The sequence below is a fragment of the Microtus ochrogaster genome, unplaced genomic scaffold (assembly GCF_000317375.1).
Source record: "Microtus ochrogaster isolate Prairie Vole_2 unplaced genomic scaffold, MicOch1.0 UNK3, whole genome shotgun sequence".
In the NCBI taxonomy this organism is placed as follows: Eukaryota; Metazoa; Chordata; class Mammalia; order Rodentia; family Cricetidae; genus Microtus; species Microtus ochrogaster.
Window position 1 is genome coordinate 6,663,712 of NW_004949101.1, and position 23,134 is coordinate 6,686,845.

The 23,134-nt window shown below is 39.6% G+C and overlaps 1 protein-coding gene across 1 annotated transcript in view; it reads right to left on the reverse strand.

Annotated features, from left to right (window-relative positions):
- Positions 1 to 23,134, reverse strand: part of Macrod2 (MACRO domain containing 2) — a 1,889,857-nt gene that overhangs the window by 536,113 nt on the left and 1,330,610 nt on the right. The window lies entirely within an intron of this gene.

Consider the following 23,134-nt stretch of genomic DNA (forward strand, 5'->3'; position numbering starts at 1 on the left):
TTATCAAGGGATAATAAAAACAGAGTCAGGTGCCAGAAGACTTGGGTCAAGTCAGATACCAAAACATTGGAGACCTCTGGTGCTGTGGATTACACTTCACTTCTTCTATCTAAACCCTTGTCAAAAGAAAACCGACTCAGTTGTCAAGAGGGATTTGAGCATTGATCTGATTTCCATGCAGAAGCAGGGCACCTGGCACTTTCTTGAAAGAAGTCTTTAGTACATTACCAATATGCTCAATTTTCTGTCAGACACATGAAATGACCATCTGACATCAGCACCGCTTGCAGTGCTCACCCCTTTTTGTACTGATTTATCTGCTAACCTTGATGAGGGAGTCTTAGATTGCAGATTGGTCATGTAGCAGGCATGGGCCATTTCGTGGAGTGACAACATGCACTTGTGATTGACAGTCACCTTGCACCCAAACTGCCTGGAATCTGCAAAGTATCTGGTATCTATTTCCAAGAAACAGCAATTTTCCTCCTCTGCACAGCCTTCATTTAGGAATTAAAGAAAGCATCACTGCAAAACAGTCAGCTTCCTTGTTTACTATGATATTCACAAGCTGTCACATTCTGTCACCCAATCAGTCAGGAAGGATTTTATTGTTTTCTGTCGATGCTAGCCTCTGCATTGGGGCTTCTGAGGAAGGGGAAGAAATCTCAAGCTCAAAGAATTTGATAAGAGATTTGATAGAAGGAACACACACACACACACATACCTTGAGAGAGTTGAGAAATAATGACAGTATATAATTCATATTTTAATGGTCTATCTTGACTGCCACCTGCTTCATCAGTGGGGCTCTTAGACATGCCTAGGTACGCTATTCTATGTATCTACATCTGACGAAAGGCTGTCTCTGAACCCTGGAGATGATAGATGCTTAGCTGGAATATAAAAGAGTTGATGGAAAGTTAACATATTCGAGGATAATCTTTACCCAGCGGTTGATGGGAAATAATAAACAAACACCTCGAATTTTCCTTATGTATTGTGGCATAATTGTGCCACAAGATCCATGTGGATTGTTTGTTTTTAGAAGATCCCTGTGTTGGATTCTGGCTGCTGCTGGGACAAACTGTGACAAACTTGGAGATGGAACACCAGTATGGAGTCCAAAACTCTGAAATTAGTTTTCACTCACTCAGATCTGAGATGTGCATTTCTTTAGGGAAACTCCATTTCTTTCTGTTCTCTGCAGAGCCCTCCTTAGTCACTTAGCTCCTGGCCCTTTCCTCTCATGACACTGTGGCCTCTGATCTCATAGTTATATCTCCTTCCCTCTTGTTCATTCTGTCATATTCCCTTCCCTGGTACCAACCCTTCCACCTTTTCCTGAGAAAAACTGATTAGGTTATTACAATAGTAACTAATCTTTCTGTTCTTTTACTGTTTTCCCTTTTCCATCCCTTTCTCTTTCTCTCTTCCTCTTCTTCTCTCTCAGTCTCTCTTTCTTTCACTTATTGCTCCCTCCATCTCTTGCTTTCTTCACTTTCCTACCTTCTTCCTCCTCAACCAGTCTATATGATCACATCTCAAACTTATGACAAATTAAGTTGCCCACTGTCAATTGTCTTATTCAGTAAGGGGCATCCAAAGATGAATCTGACAAAGAAATAGAAAAGAACAAAAATCTATAGAAATTAAGCTAGTGGAGAATATCAACCCTAAATTCTAGAAGATGCCATAGTGAAGGAAGAATTTGAGATAGATTTTAAGGAATGAGCATATTGTTAATATAATAGTCCATATATAATATGGGGATTTGCCTACCATTCTAAGACTGTAGTTGTTAGAACCCACTTATGTGGAACCAAGAGAAACACCACAATTTTGAAATCAAACATTTATTAAACTCTTCCCATTCCTAACTATAGCTTGTGACCTAGAGTTTTCTAATGCCTAAAGGTACACAGTTTTTTTTCCCCCATAGGACTTCAAAGGCAGAGTAATACTTTAATGGAGGATATTGCCGGTTCTCATTTCTGCTGTTGAAGTAGCATCCAATTGAATCAGTACATACTGAGGACAAAATGTGGTGAGATACAAGACTACTAGTTGAGGGAGGTGTCATAATCAGGGCTGTATGTGGCTATGTTTAAGAAGTTGAAAACCCTATTGGGGAGGCAAAGTAAAAGTGCTGATTTAAAAAAGGAAAAATACATAAACCATGTTTTATTTTTATGATAGGTCTGTGAAGCATTCAGACCTATGAAGGTTGAGGGATAGCTAACTCATCATTTAATTTGCATCTTCTGCTTGCTTGTGCCCAAAAGTTCTACAGCAGAAAATCTACATCTGAGATGAATCCCCAAAGTGCTCATTTATAGAGTGCCGCAGTTGAAAGAAAAAGATTCCTACAAGATTAGTGATGACCTTGCTCAGTCACCCTAGAAAGGGATGTCTGTTGGGACATCCTGCCTTCCCTTAGGTGAACAATTGCAGGAAGAAGAGATGGCAGGAAGGAAACATGGGCTACGTGCTATAACACTTTCTCATCCCTAACCACTCCCAGCTTACCCATCCCTATAAAGGGTCAAAGCCAGCCCTTTCCCCTAAGAAACCATTCAGTTTATTGTGGGAGAGGAGGTCCCTGCTGTGTGCACTAACACAGTTCCATCTGCTGGAGGTCAGACTTCTGTTATTTCTACCTTGCCCCCAAAACCTTACACTTGTTATTTCTTCCTGTTAAATACAAACTGCAAGTTTTAAGGGATGATAAGGCACCAGATCATATGTGAAGATATTCTAAAGCTATAGAATAAATAGAAGGTCATATTATAATTACAGAATCTGAGAGTCAACCAAATCTGTCACCTTAAAGTGTCAAATGAGTCAAAATGTAAATGTTTCCTAATTATATTACAATTATGCTTTAATAATTTTATTTATGATAAAACAGGGTAATATAATAACTTCCTGCTATTTTATTGTAATTATATAAAAAGTATATATGGCCTCAGATATTTGGCTTGTTCCCAGGCTGTATGATATGAATATAATGGGAGAGAACAGATGCCCCTTTCTCTTCCTCTCCTGGTCTTTGTTCTCCTGCACGCCTGTCCTGTATCTTACCTTCCTCATGATGGGGAGTACTAGCCATTTTCTTTTGTCCTATGTGGATGTTCAAAGAGGGACTATTGAAACTGAAACCACAGAAGTGGAAAACTAGGCTAATGAAGAACAGCGACTTGGAAGATTTTTCTACCAACACAAATTGTTCCTCAAATGTTTGGAATTGAATTTCCCTACAAAACCACTAGCAGTCCTTCAACATCAGAGAAAGACCTTAGTGAGCTCATTGACAAGGTTTGCTCTCCTATCTGGACGAGGACATATCCCCATTCTTCTTACAAGTCTCAGCACATGCTGGTACATACAGGAGACTTAACCTTGACACACAGAAAGCTAGCAGTTTGGAGCCTCTCTTGCAAGGATGATGTATACTATTGGAGTTCTATCCTGCAAGGCTATGCCTAGACAATATCTGGGGTGTATGACAAAGCCATATGGAATCTTACTCTTGTGTAACCTTATTAAAAAGTGTAACAGAAAAGATTTTGAACACAGGATGCATGGCTGAATAATGCTATTCCCAGACACACACTCTATTAAACAAAAAGTTTATTGCCAGATGTTAGCTACCTCCTTATGAGTTGTTGGCTTGGGGGCCCTAGTGCTTCCTTCAAATAATATAGGATATCGTCATTGTTCTTGGTTGTCCACCACACTTAGATGATATGATCAGATTCTTAAAGATACCACACAGTTTGATTGGAGGACATACAGCAAGCAAGCTGGAACTAAGTAGGACACTTCCTCTCTACTAGCCTGCTTCCAATACTGCCAGAAACTGTTCTATATAGGCTGCTGAAGAAGAAAAGTCCTCATCACTCATACCCAGCTGTGGGCCCGGAAAGTTGCAATCTACCTGCCAGGAAAGATATGTCCACTGGTGTAATAATGGCATGACCATAGTGGGTATATTCAATTCTTTCTGATGGGACTTTATTCCTGCTCTAGGGGAGGAATCCATGACTGGTATTACAAAGCTGTTCAAAAATGACTGAGGAGGTCCTAGTCCCATATGGATACACCTACTACTGTTGTTTTACTATACAGATATGATGCCAAACTGCATTCCAAATATTTATGTTTGTTTACATATTAGTGGTGGTACTCTATTGATAAGAGCAACATCTATTCACAATGGGGAATGGTTAACGCAGAGAAATCTAACTGGCGAAAGTGCTGAGAATAAGGCCCTGTTGAGTTTTCCGTACAATATGGGACATGGACAGCACTTTCACCAGAGCTCGGGATATGTCAAAGAAGAGGGGGTAAAAAAAATGTAAGACCCAAGATCCAGGAATAGAAAAACAAAAAAAAGACATGAATCACTTTCTGGACATAACATTACTTTTACACACTAGAGTTCATAGCTTCAAGGACCACTTGCACAAAACATGCACAAGACTGGGCTTGTCAGTATTTCATTATGACTAAATGAGGAACTCATAAGGCCCTGTCTCTCCCCCAAAGAACTATAGAAAGCTAGTGGTTACCAGGTTAGGAAGAGTCATAGGCATCCATGGTAGCTGCTTGTTAATTGTTCTTGCAAAAGTAAGTAACTTACCACCCATGATCACGTAAGCAATCCTAAGAAAATACTGCAAGCCACAAACAAACAAACAAAAAGCATGAAACTCAGAGAAAGATTTTTTGGGAAAGGGTTGGGTGGAAGGAAGAGGCGATATGAATGGAAAACGGGGGAGAATATGACCAAAGTATAAAATATATAAATATAATGAAACTGTGAAAGAATTTTTAAAAACACAAAAAAAACATAATAAAAATAAAAATACAATCTGGAAGGCTGAAGCATTAATCAACCATGAAGATAGTAGACATAAGACGATAAATAGTTAAAATTCACAGCTAATATATATTACTATGTGCTTACCACTGTTCTAAGAGTTTTTAGTTGCTGAAATCACTTTAGTTCTCCTGACACAATAAGATAAGAGAGAATGGATAAGTCCATCTTCTAGAGCAGTGAACTGAGCTTCACAAGTGCATAGATTTGCCTGAACTAACAATGCTAGTTAATAGGTGGTTGAATCCAGATTTGACATGGTCACTCAGAATTACAAAGTCATGCTCTATGAAACACAGACATATTTCTATTCTTACAAAAAAAGAAAGAGAAAGAGAAAATCCATAATTGTTCTTCCTCTCAGCAATATAATAGTGACATCTAGCCTTTGAGTCATATCTTATTGAAAAGAGACACAGATTTGATCAATGTGTCCAAGTGGGTAACAAGAGCAAACTCAAAGCTAAAAGAGAAACCAAGTCGGGGAACCTGTAAAGAGATGGGGATGCTTTTCTGTTCATTTAGCTTGAAGGCTAAGGGAGTGGACCAAGTCATTATAGTACAGCCACGAGCTACAGTTTTAAAAACACGTTCAAAAGCAGAATATTCTCAAGCTTGGGAAACAGTAAAAGCAAGTTTTAGTCCAGAAAACAGTACCAAGGACAGCTATGGTCACTATAAACAGGTGAAATTCAATGTCTGTCTATTGGTTTCTATTGTTTTTGATGTGTCTTCAACAAGTCCCTCCCCGATAAATGATAAATGAGGCAGAGTATCATTCAATCTAATTTTATTCTTTTCCAGCTCCTGGTGGATATAGTTTAAAAACCAATAGAGGGTATTGATGGTCAGTTTTTGCTTTTATAACTCTAGTTACATCCTCTTGCTGAATAAATATTTCTCAAAAAAATATTCAGTGATAAACTTTGTATTCTCCATAATCCCATTGGCTTCACAGAATTCCTTTTTACATTCAACAAATACCTCTTGTGGGATGATCAAATACACTATTAAGTTCTTTGTTATGTATTACTTAATTCCTAAGGAATTGTTGGAAGGATATAAAAGAGAAAATAAAACTCAACACTAGGCCTTACTATTACAGTTCCGAACATGAGTAAGATGGAACCCAGAGAGGTCATATAACTGGCCTAGGACCACACAATAGGCAATATACAGAGCTGAGTTGGCCTATGTAGATGTGAGCTAATGGAAGTTTACATTCTTTATGTTCTTTTCTGTTATGGTAAGCCAATAAACTAGATGCATGAAAGACGTTCTAGAAACTCAGGGAAAAGAAAGATCCTTAGCAAATTGGGGGTGGAGAACAGAGACTATGGAATCAATGAAACTTTCTAGGAGAAACATTTATGATGAAATTCAAAGAATAGCAAGGTTTCAATAAGAAATAGGGAGTGAGATGCTAGGAGCCAAAGCACAGAGGCCCACACGCCTAAGGCATGAACCTTGCTATAGAAAGTATAGTCATGGGAATGAACATTGAGATGTATGAGAAAATAATAAGAGCAGGTACCAAAGTAATAAGAAACAGAATAAACTTTCATGGTAGCAGGAAAGGGAGAAGCAGAGAATCCCTAGCAGATGTGGTTTGAAATAAAGATGTGAAGATAGTTTGCAATTATTCACATGTGGGGACTGGAGGAAGGATCTGATTATGAGTAACCGGGGGTTCAAGTTTTCAACAATGGTTTTGCTATTAACAGAGGTGGGATTACAGGAAATAGAAGTAAAACAAGATCAAACAAATTTGAGACAAAAAGAACATGTATAAAGTGAACACATCGGAAAGGCCAAAGCTAGAGGAGGGTATAACTCGTGAAACTTGTCATTAGCTAAGAGGAAGTTCTGTGAAAGAAGTAAGGAGGGGTGGCAGATAGAGAACTAGGGAAATACAGCACAATAGAGTCTGAGAAAAACCATACTTCAGGAAGAAAAGGACACTGTCAAAGCACCAAGAGCTGCAGAAAGTTTTTTGGTTTTGTTTTTTGGTTGTTTTGTTTATTTTTTTTAAAAGAGGATTAAGAATATCTGCCTAGGAAGGAGAAAAAGACAAGATCTCTTGAGTAAATTGGGAGCACTGGGAGCGGGGAGGGGGCTGGATGGAAGGGAAGAGGGAAACAAGGAAGGGGAGTGCCGAAAATGTATAGCTCAATTAAAAACAATAGTGTAGTAACGAAAGAATATAAGGAGTATATAACCAGGCCCAGTTGCTTAGATCTTGATACATGTATTGAGAGACCGTCTTAAGGAATGGAACAGAGATAAGAAAGAGTCCATGGGAGTAGCATGAGGTGGATCGGTGGGCAAGTCCTGTAACCCTCTGCTCTCTAAAGTCCAAGTATGTGGGGAAGGCAAAGAGAAAAAAGTTGATCAGGATACAGAGCAAACTAAAGATCTTGTGTGGCTTTTAAATGGAGAGATCTCGTGTAGAATGGAACACTTTGCCTGGAAAGGATTGGAAAAAGAGATAGATACTTGAAAGAGCAACAGTGTAACCTTCTGAAGAGAGGAGCAGGCAATCAGAAACCAGGGCAAAAGCCGAGTTGTTGGCTGTGAGGCAAAGATGGGGATACTTACTCTTTTAGACAGAAAGCAAAAGGGAGATGCATAAAAATACAGGATAAAATGGGATGGAGCACAGGAAGGAAACCAAAAGTCCCACGACAAAGTCTCATTTATCTCATTTTAGAAAGAAATAAAGTAATCTACAAAGTATACCTGACAAGAAGTAAGATTAGTTTGAAGGTTTTACTACAGGCAAAAACCCACAGGTTTTTGTAGGTCTGTGTAGGAGTCAAGTAGACATGAAATATTAGCTCTTTCTGGTCCTCTATTAGCTAACTCTGTCAGCCTTGGAGTTAATGGGAAAATGGGGACACCATTAACTGTCTTAGTTAGAGTTTCTATTGCTATGAAGAGACAGTATGACCATGGCAACTTTTTTAAAGGCAAACATTTAATTCAGGCTGGTGTACAGTTTTGAAGGTTGAATCCATTATCTATTTTCATGGCAGCGTGCAGGCAGACATAGTGCTAGAAAAGGAGCTCAAAATTCTATATCTTGATCCATGCGCATTAAGTAACAGGAAGTAGACTGTCACATTGGGTGTGGCTTGAGCATATATGAGAACTCAAAGCCTGCCTCGACAGTGACACACTTCCTCCAACAATACCATACCTACTCCAACAAGGCCAGACCTCCAAATAGCGTCACTCCTTATGAGCCTATGGGATACAATTACACTCGAACTACCACGACTACCTACAAAACTGAAGTTCAGATGGATGAAAGCATACAAAACACTGAACACACTGGCAGGTTTATTGAGTACCTTTTCCCCACCTAGCCTTGTTTGAATTAATGAGGAATAATTGGATTATAGGTTTTAGTAACTAATTAGACGTGAATAGGACCAATGGCTGGTGCCAATGTCATCTAAGGAAATAAAAAGTAGATGTCCTGGGTGCCAAACATGGCTGTTCTGTTATCCTTATATTTGCCTGGGATAATTTCAAAATGTGGCTAGTGGTATTTGTTTGTGGTTAGGGATTTAAGTGATCAACAAGGAAAGAAAAGAAATTAGTCACAAATTTGAAAGAAGGCATACATTTTAACTTTCTTAATACCACCCGCCATGAATTCCAAGATGGATGAAGAAACAAAAAATAAATCATGAACAACTGAGACACTATGGATAAGTAGAAAAAAGAAGCATGTAAAAAACAAAACAAAACAAGGTATGAGATACCAAGGTCTAAGAAGAGGCAGGTAAGACCCATGGTAGTGAGAAAGCCTGGTCTGAGAAAAGGAGTAAGGACCCAGAATTTGCTGTGCAGAAGTTGCAGGTGGTGGTACCATGTTGGATGATAGGTGACATAGAGGTAGGGAGCGAAAGTGTCAACTGCCTGATGAAACATATTCAGAATGACTGTAGGGTCTGGGAGATGCCCTGGACCCTGCCACTGGGAGAGAGGCCTGGACTACAGGTATATGGCACAGACGTCAACTGAGAGAGGCGATGCTGGACATGGGGGAAGAAGACTGTGTCATCTCTACAGTACAATGCAGAGAAAGGCCTCATGAATTAGATACCCTGCATCTTCCTCCACACTACACTGGAGAGGATCAATCATTAGCCCCTTTTGAAAGCTCAGAGGTTTCCGTTTCATGATGAGGTAAAAGAAGATAAAATGAGATGTGGAAAAGAAGGAAATTCACCCAGTTGTTTTTTTCTAGAAAGAGATTTACTTCTGAAGGATGTGAAGAATTGTGGAGAACCGAGGAAGTTCTGAGTAAGAGACATTTTTGAGTCAATGTACATTGCTCACATGGACACAACCATGTCAAGGTACATAACTTCAGACACACCTGGAAATGGCAGAGCCCCCACCTCTTCAGGAGAGGGTAGAGGGATGCCAAGCCTTCCTCTGGTGTGTGTGAGAATGGTGATATTGTGTACAAAAAGTACCCAATACAGATTTTGTTCTCACAAATATTTATAACATAAAGTCTGCTTCCCTACAGAGGATGCTTATTATTCAGGGTCATATAATAACCCCACTTCCCCATTTACTTGTACGTAATAACCTTGACTCCCTGTAAAAACTACAGTAAGCTTCAGGGATGCTGAGCTTTCTCCAGAAGCGAGCCCAGTCCACCCGACCCCAACTTTTCTGTTTGTCTTTTCTTCATTTCCTCACTACCCTAGTCAGGTCTATTCCTGGAACTGTGCTTTACCTGGCAAAGCACTGGAAATTTCTCAGTCTGAGTCTCCCGCAAAGGCTTTCCTGTAAATACTAGGGCAAGCTGCTTGGTGTATCTGTGCTTCTGGTGAGTAGGAAAAACAAACCTGCTTTGTCTTATTTTGTAGGAAAAAAAATAGAATTGTAATGCAAAACTTTTAGGGAGGGGCCTCACATGAAGGGAGCTCTAGCTATATCACTAGTATGAGTAACACCCTAATGAGTTATCTAGGGCCATTTGCATAAAAAACCATCTCTCCTTTGGTTTCAGAGTCATTATCCCTCTGAAAATACTGCTTGCCTTGCTTTCATAGCCACGCTGGCATCACCCATTCCCAACCCCTCTCTTTCTTATGGCCTGCATCCTGCAGTGATTATTAAGCAGTCATTGTCTATCTCCATCCTTGTTGCCCACCTGTGCCACCAGGCATCCCTTCCTGGGAGCACATACTAGAGCTCCCACGTTGAAGCTGCCGCTGTGTGTCTCTCGTTTCACATGCAGGTTCATTTTTCAGAGCCTAAATGTTCCATACATAATGCCACCTGTCTTAGTTAAGATTTCTTTTGCTGCAATGAAACGCCATGACCAAAGAGCAAATTGGAGAGGAAAGGGTTTATTTGGCTTTTACTTCCTTATCATTGCCCTTCATTGTGGGAAGTCAGGACAGGAACTCAAACAGGGCAGGAACCTGGAAGAAAGAGGTGAAGCAGAAGCCATGGATGAGTGCTACTTACTGGCTTACTCGGCATGACTTGCTCAGCCTGCTTCCTTATAGAACCCTGTGACCACCATCCCAGAGTTTGCTCCACCCACCATGGGCTGGATCTTTCTGATCAATTACTAATTAAGAAAATGCCCTGCAGGCTTGTGTAGAGCCTGAGCTCATGCAGGCATTTTCTTAATTGAGGTGTTCTCCTCTTAGATGACTTTAACTTGTCAAGTTGACATAAAAATAGCCAGGACGCCACCATAGATCCCAACTAATTTGAAACAAGGTGTAAACCACTAGTCTACTGTGACATTTTCAGAGCCCTGCAAACGGAACTATATCAGGGCAACTGCTTCACTTGTATGTAAGATGCCAACAAGGCTAAACACCACATTATTTCATTGATTTAAATTCACTGCCCCTCCCTATTTCTTTGTAATTGGGTACAAGTCTGGGGGAAATATCCACTTAACACGTTCAATATTTCTTAAGCACAAGGACCTTCTAAAGGGACACTGCCTTTAATTCTGTAGGCTGATGTGGATCCTAAGTTTAATTACACTCGCAGACTGGTCATTTGTCCTTACTCAAATTCAGTTCATGTACAGATCCATTCACTGCCTACAAACACTGCAGTCAGAGGCATACAGAATTATCCCATTTAAAGATCAAAGGTCTATTCAAGGGCACACAAGCGCCTGACTGGCATCAAAATAGATGCTTAGAAATCAAGATGCATTTCTGGAACATTCTTGAATAATTACGTGAAACACGTAGCACACCAACATCCCAAAAGCTTGTGCTGCTTCAGTAAGAGCTTTCCACATATTAGAATGTACACTGCCTCTTGTAGGGGATAGCTTCTCACTTGACACTGCATGCACAGAACTGAGCAGAGCCTGGACACTTGGTAAGAGAAAATAAATATTTATATGAAGAATGAACAAATCTGTACCTCTTGCATTTCTTACTATGTCTGCACCAGTCAGAATCAATTGCCATTTGATTTATTCTTCTGCTGCAAAATTCATTAAACACGTGGCAGCGCATTCCTGAAAGATCCCACTTTGACAAGTCCCTTTATGATAAAGTCAAAAGCAGAGAGTTGGATGAAACAGAAGACAAATTAATTCCTCTGCACTCCACTTTCCTTATGTAGAGAGCTGTGATGACGGTGCTTCTGTTGCAGAGGCAATGAAGGGTAAACTGAGGCAAGCTGCTGTGTTCTAGTCTGGTTTGGACTCTCCCAAATACTCCAAGATTTGAGTGTAGAGGACAAATCCAATTGAATTTGGAGGACAAAACCAGTTACTGCTCTGAACATTTGAGACCAAATCCGAATAGAGAGTTTTGGGTAATAGTTTGGAGCACATATTTAGGAATTATCTTGTCAAATCTGAGAATTCATGGATCCAGTGTGACTGATACATGTTCATAAGGGGACAAAACAGACTCTAAGCATTGTAGATAGGTGGGGTCTTCAACAGAGCCAATTCTAAAAGCCAACAATGGCTTCAAGGAAGGATGAAGGTTCTGGATGACTTTGGGGGCATGGTAAATGTAAAGAGGAGGGTTGCCTTGACAGTGCTTGCCATAGATTTTGGCTGTGCATTTGGCACTTAGTACACACATTCAGCAAATAGCTGTAAATTAGTACTACATCTATAAAGCCTTGTTGGCCCTTTAAGAAACGTTCTTCTTTAATAGTCAAGGCTTAATTTCAATTTTCGTAGGCTCCAGGGATGCCTTAGAGGATCTCCAAGGGCTTCTGTATTCTAACTTTGAAATGTTCTTAAGGCTAAATAATTTGGGAGGTTTGTCTACACAGTGCTTTTAAATAAATTAAAATGCACATTTTGTATTTATAGCACATTCTCTTTGTTCTCCTCCAAGCCTTTTTTGTTTCAAAGCTTTTCACAGTAAGTCTGTCAGGAGGAGGAAAAAGAAGCAAACACATGTAGGAATTCGTATGACCTAGAAGTGACACAGAAGGTAGGGATAGAGAAGAACAAGAATGCGTGAGCACCAATGACATGCCCAGGGGCTGTGTCACACTATGAGGAGTTTAACAGTTTTGCTTATTTGTTAGCTACTGATCCAGCTCATAAATATGATAAATATGCTGGCACCAACCTACTATAAGACTCTAAGAGAGTCATTTCAATCTGTGCTACCCTACCCTCCACTTCTTCATACCAGTGTCTGTATTTAGGGAGAATTTTCAACACAGCACTTGAATCATTTAATGAATCCCTAGCTGATTTGACTAATTTCATATATCACTATCCTTAGGACAATTTGAAATACTGGCCCATAACTGACTTAGAATACTGCCAGTAAATAAGCTACTAGATTAAAGCATTCATAGTGAATGAATGAGTTAAAGAATGTGAGAATAAATATCCAAAGACAAATACCTGTGCAAAATGCCAAGAACTTTATCTGTTCCCATCAATAGCTTGAAGAAATCTTTAAAATAATATGGGAAGTCTTTCCTGTCTATGTGTTGCTTTTACTGGTTAACGAATAAATCTGTTTCGGCCAGTGGCTTAGCAGAATAGAGCAAGGCAGGAGTTCCAAGCAGATAGAGGAGGAGAGAGTAGGCAGAACCAGGGAGAAGCCATGGAGCCGCCAGAGGAGAAAGATGTGAGCTGCCAGCTGGAACTTTGCTGGTAGGCCATGAGCCTCATAGTAAAATATAAAATAATAGAAATGAGTTCATTTAAGATATAAGAGTAAGCCCGAAATACGCTTAAGCTCTTGGCCAAACAGTATTGCAAACAATATAGTTTCTGAGTGGTTATTTCATGGTCTGGGCAGCCAGGAACAAACAAGCAGCCTCTGCCTACAGAAAAACACTTCTCTATAATCATCATCCCTTAAATTTATTCTCTATTATGCTACTCCATTTAGCTTTATTTGGAGCATACGCAGTCTAAATAAACTATGCCATACACCTGTTTACTTTCTGTCCTTCCTCGGTATAGTGAAGACTCTACATGAGTCAGAACTATCTTACTTGTTTCTCGCTACATTCATGGCATCTAGGACTGCTGTATGGGTTCAGTAAATATCCCTATATACTAGTGGTTCTCAACCTGTAGGTTGCGACTCCTTTGGGGGTCAAACCACCGTTTCACAGGGATCGCCTAAGACCTATATTATGATTCATAACAGTAGCAAACAGAGTCATAAAGTGGTAATGAGATAATATTATGGTCAGGGGTCAGCACGACATGAAGAACCATATTAAAGGACTGCAGTGTTTGGAAGCTAGAGAATCCCTGCTACATACTATGGAATAAAGGAGTGACTGTCAAGGCCACCTTCATACTATGGCCTTATTCAAACCGCCACATTCACCCTGGTCCTCATGGGCTCGTATGTCTGAATATTTGGTCTCCAGTGAAACTGTGTAGGGAGGGTTAGGAGGCATGTATGGCCTTTTGGAGGAGATATGTCACCTGGATCAAGTCCAAGGTTTCGAAACCCATTCCTTTCCTAGTTCTCTCTGTCTTACGGTTTTGTCGCCGGGTGTGAGCTCTCAACTGCTGCTGCAGCACCATGCCTGCCTGCCTGCTGCCGTGTTCCCCATTATGAGGGCCATAGACTCTAACTCTCTGAAACTGTAAGGCTCAAATAAATTTTCTTCCATAAGTTGCCTTGGTGTTGGTGTCATATCATGGCAATAGAAAGGTGACTAAGAAAGAACCAGAAAAAGTAACTAAGGCAGCTGGAAAAGGAGAAAGGCCGCTGCTCATAACGTGAGAATATGAAAGCAATGGGCATGGTAACAACAAATAAATCCTGTGAGGTCCTTATAAGCAGGTGAGAAGGCCATTTATCTTTCTCCCCAGCCCATTGTCATCTGATCTTCTTAACCTGAAAGTGAGTCTCCTTTACTCACCAGCTGAGAGGCCTGTCTGGCTGCATATAACAGAGGCCCTAAGTAGGCTCTCTCCTCTGGGAGTCCAGAAAAATACACATTCATTTTATAAAAATTGTATGGAATACCTCATTACCTGAAAAATCTACCCTAAGTTTGCCAAACCCTGTTTCAAGGCTTGGGCACCTAAATCTCTCAACACATATAGAAGAATACAGACACAATCCCACTCCTGGCCTTACCTGACTCCCTCAGGGGAGCGTTTTGAGCAGCTGCCAATGTTAATTCTTCTTTTTCTCATAAAACATACTAAGGTATGATTGAATTGGCAATAAAACAATAATGACAAATTAACACATAATGGAATTTACAGTTGAAGTAATCCGTAGAGGAAGAGTGAGTCAGGCATGACAGCATGTGGCCATAATCACAGAACTTCAGAGGTCAAGGCAGAACAATAGCGAATACCAAGCCAGCCTGTCATACACAGCAAACTTAGGTGGGAGGAGTGCAGAAAGACAGAGAGAGAGAGAGAGAAAAAGAAAGAGAGAGAGAGAGAGAGAGAGAGAGAGAGAGAGAGAGAGAGAGGAGAGGAATAGAAAAGTAATTTCATAATTGATCTACTATGTCTCATTCTAAGATATAAATAGCTTATTATAAGAATCGTCATATGTTAAAGTACACATACATATTTCTATTCATCCCACTCCTCTCCCTCCGACCCTGGACATTTGTGTAGGTGTTGCACATATCATTTACTTCAGCTATCCGTATTTATGAATACCACTACACAGAATACAAAACTGATGCAATTTCCAGACCAAAAAAAAAAAATGAAAAGGATATCAAGACAAGGGAAAAGTACAGTCCAGCTGCCAGTAGAGAATGTACTGAGGTTTGAAAAAGAGTTAAAGAATCAGACTGTCCATGGCGGCTAGTAGTGGTTAGTACCTCACGGGGGTAGGGGGAGAAAGGCAGGATAGCTTCTCACCAGGGTTCATGACCATTTACCATGCACTGTCTACAATTCTACATTCTGAAGATTAGAGGGTGACTAAGGATTCTAGTCTCAAGGAGCCCAGGTGAAAAGAAGACTCATCAAAAGGAGCAATAATGAAAGCAGAAAGCAAGTGGACCTGGAGGCAGAACAATTAGTCATATGAGATGGCAGAGGGAATATCTAGATAAGGGTTAGAAAGATAGTTACCAATGAACAGAATTCAGAAGGGAGAGGATAGTTACCAAGGAATAGAATTCGGAAGGGGGAGAGAGAAAGAGAGAGAGAGAGAGAGAGACGGAGAGAGAGAAAAAGAGAGAGAGAGACAGAGAGAGACAGAGACAGAGAGACAGAGAGACAGAGACAGAGCATTTTTCAGAAAAACAAGGCAGCAGTTTTGATTGAGAATACTGGATTGGGAGAGAAGTATGATAAAACATTTTTTCTTAAAAAAAAACACTTAAAAGTGAACTGATTGTGTTTAGTAAAATGAGCTCTGTCTGGGACAACAGAGGGAAATTGTATCACCAGGACCTGTGAGATCTCACCTAAATATTTTTAATGATTAAAATATGAAGTAGTTTTAATTTTTCCTAAAGTTATTTAAAGATGAGTAGTAAAGAGGGTTAGATAGTTTGTGTAGCTAGCGAATTATTCAATAAAATTCATTCAAATGGAAGCTCTGGGTGGTTGGTGCAATCACCCACCATGTGCTTCTCTTCAGTGCCCACTTCCATGTCTGAGTTTCAGGGAATGGGAACAGCAGAGTAAACCCACACACACAGGCTATGCTCAAGGGTGGCACCATGAGTAAGCATCAGCAGGGATATAGCCACAATGCTAGAGAAGGAATTAGAACATATCAGATTATAGCATGTCCTGAGGAAACAGTTGACTGAGGCCAGGACCATCAGAACAAGTTGCTTAATCCTAGGAGAAGATGGGGGAAAAAACTTACGCAGCCCTTGTTCTTAAATTTATTTATTTTTGAGTAGAATTTAGTAGCTTTACATGTGTTTTAATTAATTGCTTAGCTTAAACCATTATTGTGTCTATAAGTTACTAAAGCTATAGACTTTAATGTGCGCTTATTATCTTCTACATTTTAGTAGATAATTTAGTAGGTAAACATCACCCAGGTGGTTCTTTGTCTTTTTATACTTCTCTAGCAGATATTACTAATTGATACCAGCATTTGTTTTTCCCGAATCCAAGCTAGAGGGCTTACAAACCTTTTCAAGTCAGCCCTTGTGCGGCCTTTCCTCTCAATCGATACTGACACATGAGATATTAACCACCCATTGTTGTGACAAGGCTTCTGGAACATTTTCCATGAACTCTTAGTAGCCTATTGGATTGGCTCAAGAGTTTTCTGAATGCATAGATGTGCATCAGGACTATTCTTTAGCAAAAACCTGTATACATGCATTTAACTCTCACTCCTCTAATAATGTATGCCTTAATGCAGTTAATACATGAAATAATCTTTTAAAACATTGCAGACTTCAAAGTAGTCTCATTACCATTGTAGAGCAGAGACTCTCAATTTTATTTTGACATTAGAAGAAGTCCTTTTGTGGGAAGGGCTACTGTAGTAACCACCATTTGTTTTCTTTGCCATGCTTACGTTGGATTATTGAGGCTGACCTATGGACGTTTCCTATAGTGTCATAGCATCCTCATGGCAAGCATCAGTCTCTTTTTAACATAAAAATGTTACAAAGAGAAACTTTTATCAATCAATAAATACTGTTGTTTTTTTAACTAAACTGGAGACTAAAGGGTGCATGCCATTTTACCCCCCAAAAAAGGTCAAAGCATCAACTACAGAAAAACATCCCCTTGTATATCCAAGATGGCATAACCAAAATGCCCCTCTGCCTATGCATCCACATATAGGAAAGAAAGCATTTGCCTTCCCTATATTACAGGGGAAATCCTATATTTTTGAGGGTTTTAAAAGGAAGGGCTTGTGACACACTTTGACGAATGAGCACGCAATACCGATATCAGAAGCTCTCGTCACTTTTGATTGCATGTTATTTGCAACCACATCATAGTAAAACCTTCACTTTGAAATATGCTCCAAATCTAGAATTAATTTTTGGGGGGTTTCTCCTTTCCAGGAAGGAACCAATACATTGAGGACTCGCATTACTATTAGATATCCAGAGGCACTGGTTAAATGCCTGTGAATGTGCATATAGCTCCCCCCTCCCCCATACCACGCCTTTACAATCTCTCCTGTCTTTTTCCAAGACGAATCTCCATTTCATTTGGGAGCTTTCTAGGGGAAACTTTTATCACAGTGGCCCAAATTGGCAAGCAGGGTCTGTCCTCTGGAAACCAGGTGGCCCTCTGACTGACATTTCATTTTCAACTAACATTCATTTTTCCAATACCACTTGAGTAGAGTCTGTTATTTTTATTTGCTCACATAATATAAGAAAGAAAAACTTGCTAGGGAGTACTTCAATAAAAGACATAAATGAGGCTAATCAATCTAATTGCAGTACTGGAAAAGAAAACTATTTCTGCATAGCAAGTTTACCCAAAGAGGCCTATGCTTTCCTTAGCTTTATATAGAAAAGGTTGCGTTTGGGCTGTAAAGACATAAATAAGATGCAAAGCAATTTAGGAAAAAAATCCTCAGGTTGCTACTTTTAAGGCCCCGCATTTCTGGGGGGTTATCCATTTAGCAATAGTAACCAAAACACCTAAGTCAATTAACCAGACATTGACTGAAGGCCAAGTGGGTGAAAGTACTGAGATACACAAAATTGGAAGTTTCGCAAAATAGCTCATAAGAAAAAGATTGAGGATTCTGCTTAAATGTCAAATTCTCATGCAGCTTATATAAGATAGGTATTACTGGCCTAGTACTGAAATACAATGGGCTAAAGGAAGGGTAAGTAGTTTGTACACATTAATTTGGCAAAGAAATAAGCAGCCATCCTGAGGACTTCTATTCAACAGTACAGAACTATGTCTTTTTACCTTCCTGGAGAAGACAGTGTTAGAGGGATGAAATACGTAACACGAGCCCTAATGTTGTACATTATAACATATGATGTTATAATATATGAAATACATAACCAGAGTTCCTAATGGAACACAATGAACATGTTAAGAAAAATACAAATAAAATAGATCAATATTTCTAACATGGAAAATGTGTTCTTGGTACAGAGTAAAGCGATACCTTTGATCAAAAAGATATACTGCCTTATTATAGTCCTCAACAGCAAATCAACAGGCTAAGGATCTCAGCCTTTTGGCACAAAGTACAATGCAAACACACAATAGAAAAACTAAAGAGCTTCTATCTGAAGCGAAGAAAAGCATGTTTTCTTTTTTTCCCCCAGCTCTTGCATATACACGTTTACTGATTGTTCTGCAACAGGCAGAGCTAGCTTGTTTTGAAAACTGTTGACTTAGTAGAAAAAAGAAATCAACAGTCATGCACCAAGTTTAGGTACCCCATGGTAGGAAGGGAATACCTAGCCCCTTATTTTTAGTGCTATGTCAATCAGGACCAAGCAAGGCAAACAGAAATTCTGTTATCCTCGAGCGTAATGCAATGGAAGGGCTTAGAGAGGTTTTGAAGGGCTGAGGCACAAAGGGCACCTTGAAGTACAGACATCCAAGCAGGAAGCAGCCACCACCCCAAAAGCTGGTGAGCAAAGTAAAGATGTTTTGGTTTCTGGAGATTAGACACTTAGAGGGTGTCCCTCATGAAGTGGAACTGCAGGTCTTTGAGAGAGGTACATTGTTGAGTTTGCGTGGGAGTTGCCTGAGGCTGTTACAAGTCCCTGTGGATCTTCAGTCTGGACATCTGGGGAAGGCATGTAATCTTCTGGTGCTATTCCTATGGCAAATGGTGAGCTGAGTCCTAAGGGTCATAGGAATAAGGGGATGGAAGCTCAAACTAGGTACCACTGCTTCTATGAAAGATGCTTCTGGATGAAGCTGGCAAAAGCCAGGAACAAACAGTAAATATCACAAGTACGAAGAAGAGATCTGTCATCTGCAGTCCCTTCCTGCCTTGCCTGAATTTCATATTCTTGCTTAATTAACTACAAAAACTGAAGCGGCGTCCATTCAGAGCCACCAGCTCACAGGAGGCACACAGCTGTAAAGAGCTCATCTGGTCAGATGCAGCTCTCTGTTCTCCAGTGCCCACTCAAATGAGCGGTTCTGTAAGCTGCCTTTTCCATCTGAACTGCTCTCTATAAACCACATTGCATCTTTGTGTATCTGGAAACTGCGCGTTTCCATTCCAGAATGGTCCCCCTTCCTGTAATCAAAGTCAGCATTTACATTGCATGTTTAATGAGAACTCTGCCACACTGTACCCTGGCTACTACAAAAATCAGATGCCATTACAAGCTACCGCTCTGGGTGGGACAGCACACATCAGAGAAGACAGTGTCAGAAGGTGAAGAAGTATGCACTGTTCTCCAAAGGCAGCCCTGCTTGAGGGAAGAGTTGGGTCTTTTTAAAATCTGTTTTCTTTTCTTTTTGATCTCGGTTTCACCACATATTGATTCAAAACAATTTTTTTTTTAAAAAAAAATTTAACTAAGTTGGGTTTGATGTGATATCAGTAAAGAAAAGATAAAAATCCAACCTAGCGAATCATCCAGAACAAGGCTGTGAATGCCATGGCTACTATTCAAGGTAGTTTCCGCTCCTGTTTTCAGCTCTTCCGACCCTGAGGTAAGCAGTGCACACTGTCAATTTTACTTTTCAGGTGAGGAAACAGGAGCTCAGAGACACTGAAATGGTGTCCCTCCTCCCCCCCTCCCCCCAGAACACACAGTCCGGAAATTCAGTCAGTGCTGCAGGGTGGTTGAATGAATGGTACAGCCGCCAGTGTGCCAGAACCTAACAACACAGTATGGCCAAACCAGGAACAAGAAAATTAATCAAAGCCAAGAAACAGCCCTCTCTGGGGCAGTAAAAACATTGTGTACTATTAAGAATGTGAATGCTTTAGCAAAGAGGAAAATGAAAACGCCTAAAGTGGTTAAGATTGATAGCAGGGGTATTGTTTTGTTCTGCTGTTTTGATTTACAGGAATAACAAAGTATTCAGAAAGATGTGCTGGTTTTCTGTTTCTGGGCTTGAATGGGACCTCCATGATCAATCTGGACAATGGCTTTGAGGAAGAGAAAATGCAGAGACAGAAAGGAAACTTTCTTAAAGTGCATTCTCACAGAATGTGCCTGCCTGTTTGTATCACAATTACATATCAAATAATTCTTAGATCAACAAGGGGAACATACTCTCCAAATTCTTCACCTTCACTTCCTTTATGCAATCAATGACTGTACCTTTGTCTCACAAGCTTCTCTATGCTTCTGTGTTTGCTTTTCAAGTTGAAACTATACTGGCAACATCTTTCCAAAATCAACAAGCATAGAGACTTGTCCCTAACTCTTATTCTATGTCCTAAAATTTCTGCAATTATTTTGCCCTCCATATGAACTTATTCAATGATCATTTTCTACATGTTTATTATTAACATTAAAGCTGTAATATAAGTACTAGTATATAACTTGTCAGATATTTGTGGTGGTTAATATTATCAATTTTATATGCTCTTGAATCATTTAGGAGAGAAGCCTCCAGGTATACATATGAGGGATTATATAGGTTTTTAGCTTCTAGACATGCCTGCAAGAGATTATTTTGATTATGTTAACGGAGGGATGAAAACAGAAGGGTGGGGCCACGCGCTGCACTTGCATCCTAAACTGTTTAAAATAGGGAGCACTAACTAAGGATGGACATTCACTGTTATTGGCTTCCTAAGTGCAAAGGAAACTTGAGCAGCTACCTCAAGGCCCAGATGCCATAACTTGCCCACCAAAATGGACCATACCCTTTAACTATGAGTCAACAGAACCCTCTTGTTCTTGAGTTACTTATGTCTGGGATCATTTTTATCACAGTCACAGGGAAGGTCGCTAAGATAGTATTAACATGCCCATTTCCAAAAGAAAGATTTCCCAAAGTAAAATTTCTGGCTTGAAGGGCATTTAAACTTTAAACCTCAAAAGCTAATATAAATTTTTCCAAAACTGGGCAATCAAAATGCACATTGCATTCTGCATTATCTCAGGGCATAGTTTTTATTTTATTTTTTTTATTCTTTTGAAAATTTTCCCCAACATTAATTGCTACCAGTCTTTTAGTTGTTTTGTTTAATGGCCAGTATATTGCATGTAAAATAAAATCCTATTCTGTTTTATTTTTTTTTTTTTGTTTTCCTGAAAATCAGAGATCCTTTCACGTGCTTACTGGTCATTCATATGTCTTCTGTTATGACTATTCTATCTACATTTGTCCATCGTTCTAATGAGATCCCTCTCTTTTTCCTTAAGTCATTTTTACAGGTTAAAATTCTAATAATTCTGTCGATTGTTGTCCCCCAATTTTTCACACATGATAGTAAAACCTAAAACACTCTGATAAATCTTCCTACTCACAAAATATTATCAGCATTGTCCCAAATCTGTATTAATAATATTATTTATTAAAATGTACATAATTTGTGCTAGCAAGTTGGTTGTGGGTAAAGACAGCTACTTCCAAGTCCGACCACCTGAGTTTGCTACCCAGAGAGAAGTAAACAACTGACTCCAAGTTGTCATCTGGCCTCCACATACACACTGTGGCAGGAGTGTACACACACACACACACACACACACACACACACACACACACACATTACAGAGAGAGAATAAATATAATAAACTTTATGGTAATAATCCAGGCATAGCTATAGCTCTTTTGTTTTGTTGCTTCTCATAATGTGTTACATGTATGTCAACACAATTCATCAAATGAATAAGTAGTTATAATGGCCACTCTTGTTTGTCAACTTTACTATATCTGGGATCAACTAAAACTCAAGAAACTGGGCACACCTGTGAGGACTTTTCTTGACTGGATCATTTGATATACATAGGCCTGCCCTAAACCTGGGTCATTTCAGGTGGGAAGACCTGCCCTAAATCTAGCCCAAACATTCTGCACAAAGACAAGGTTCTGCATAAAGTCACAAAGACAGTTTAAAAAGAAGCTTTTGTTTTTGGCCTGCTTATCCTTGTTCTTGTTGGCAACTTCATCTACTCTGCTTCAGAGGCAACTATGCACTGGCATTTGGATATACTTCTTCAATATTCTAATGTAGATCAAAGAGCCAGCCTTGGACTAAGCAGCTATCAGATCCTTTACCGTTCTGTTCTGTGACAGTTGTTGGTGGACTAGCCAGACTACAAAGCCAGTCTAATAAATTTACTCTTTTTATGTATGTATGTGTATATATATGTGTGTGTGTACATATATATACATGTGTGTACATATATATACATATATGTGTGTGTTCATTCTATCAGTTCTGTTATTCTAGAGAACCCTGACTAACACAGTTATTCTCCACTTGAGTCCCAATGCCGGTTTTGCCTCACAGTGAGCGTCTAACACCAAGCAGATGCATCTGTGAACTCCTTGTCAGAAAATCCTATCAATAGGTTGAAGCCACCCCCATAAAACTGTGTGAAGGAAACCAAAGAAATAGAAAAGATGTTGTTTCTGTTCTGATAAATGGTTCTCAAAAATTGTGAAATTGTTTCAGAAAGCACATTAAAATCAAGGAGCCAGAACCTTTTATTTTGGAAATATAAAACACAGAGTAGCTCAAAAATGAATCAAGTAAAATGGGCAAATTAAGGGAACAGAGACACCTCAGGAAAACATAATGGATCATTGTAAAAGAAATAGAACAGTTAAACAATCAGGACTTAGTGAAAAAATAAATTTTGCTATTATTTTTTTACAGCAGAAAGTTATTCTTACACCTAGAAAATATAACATATACACAGAGA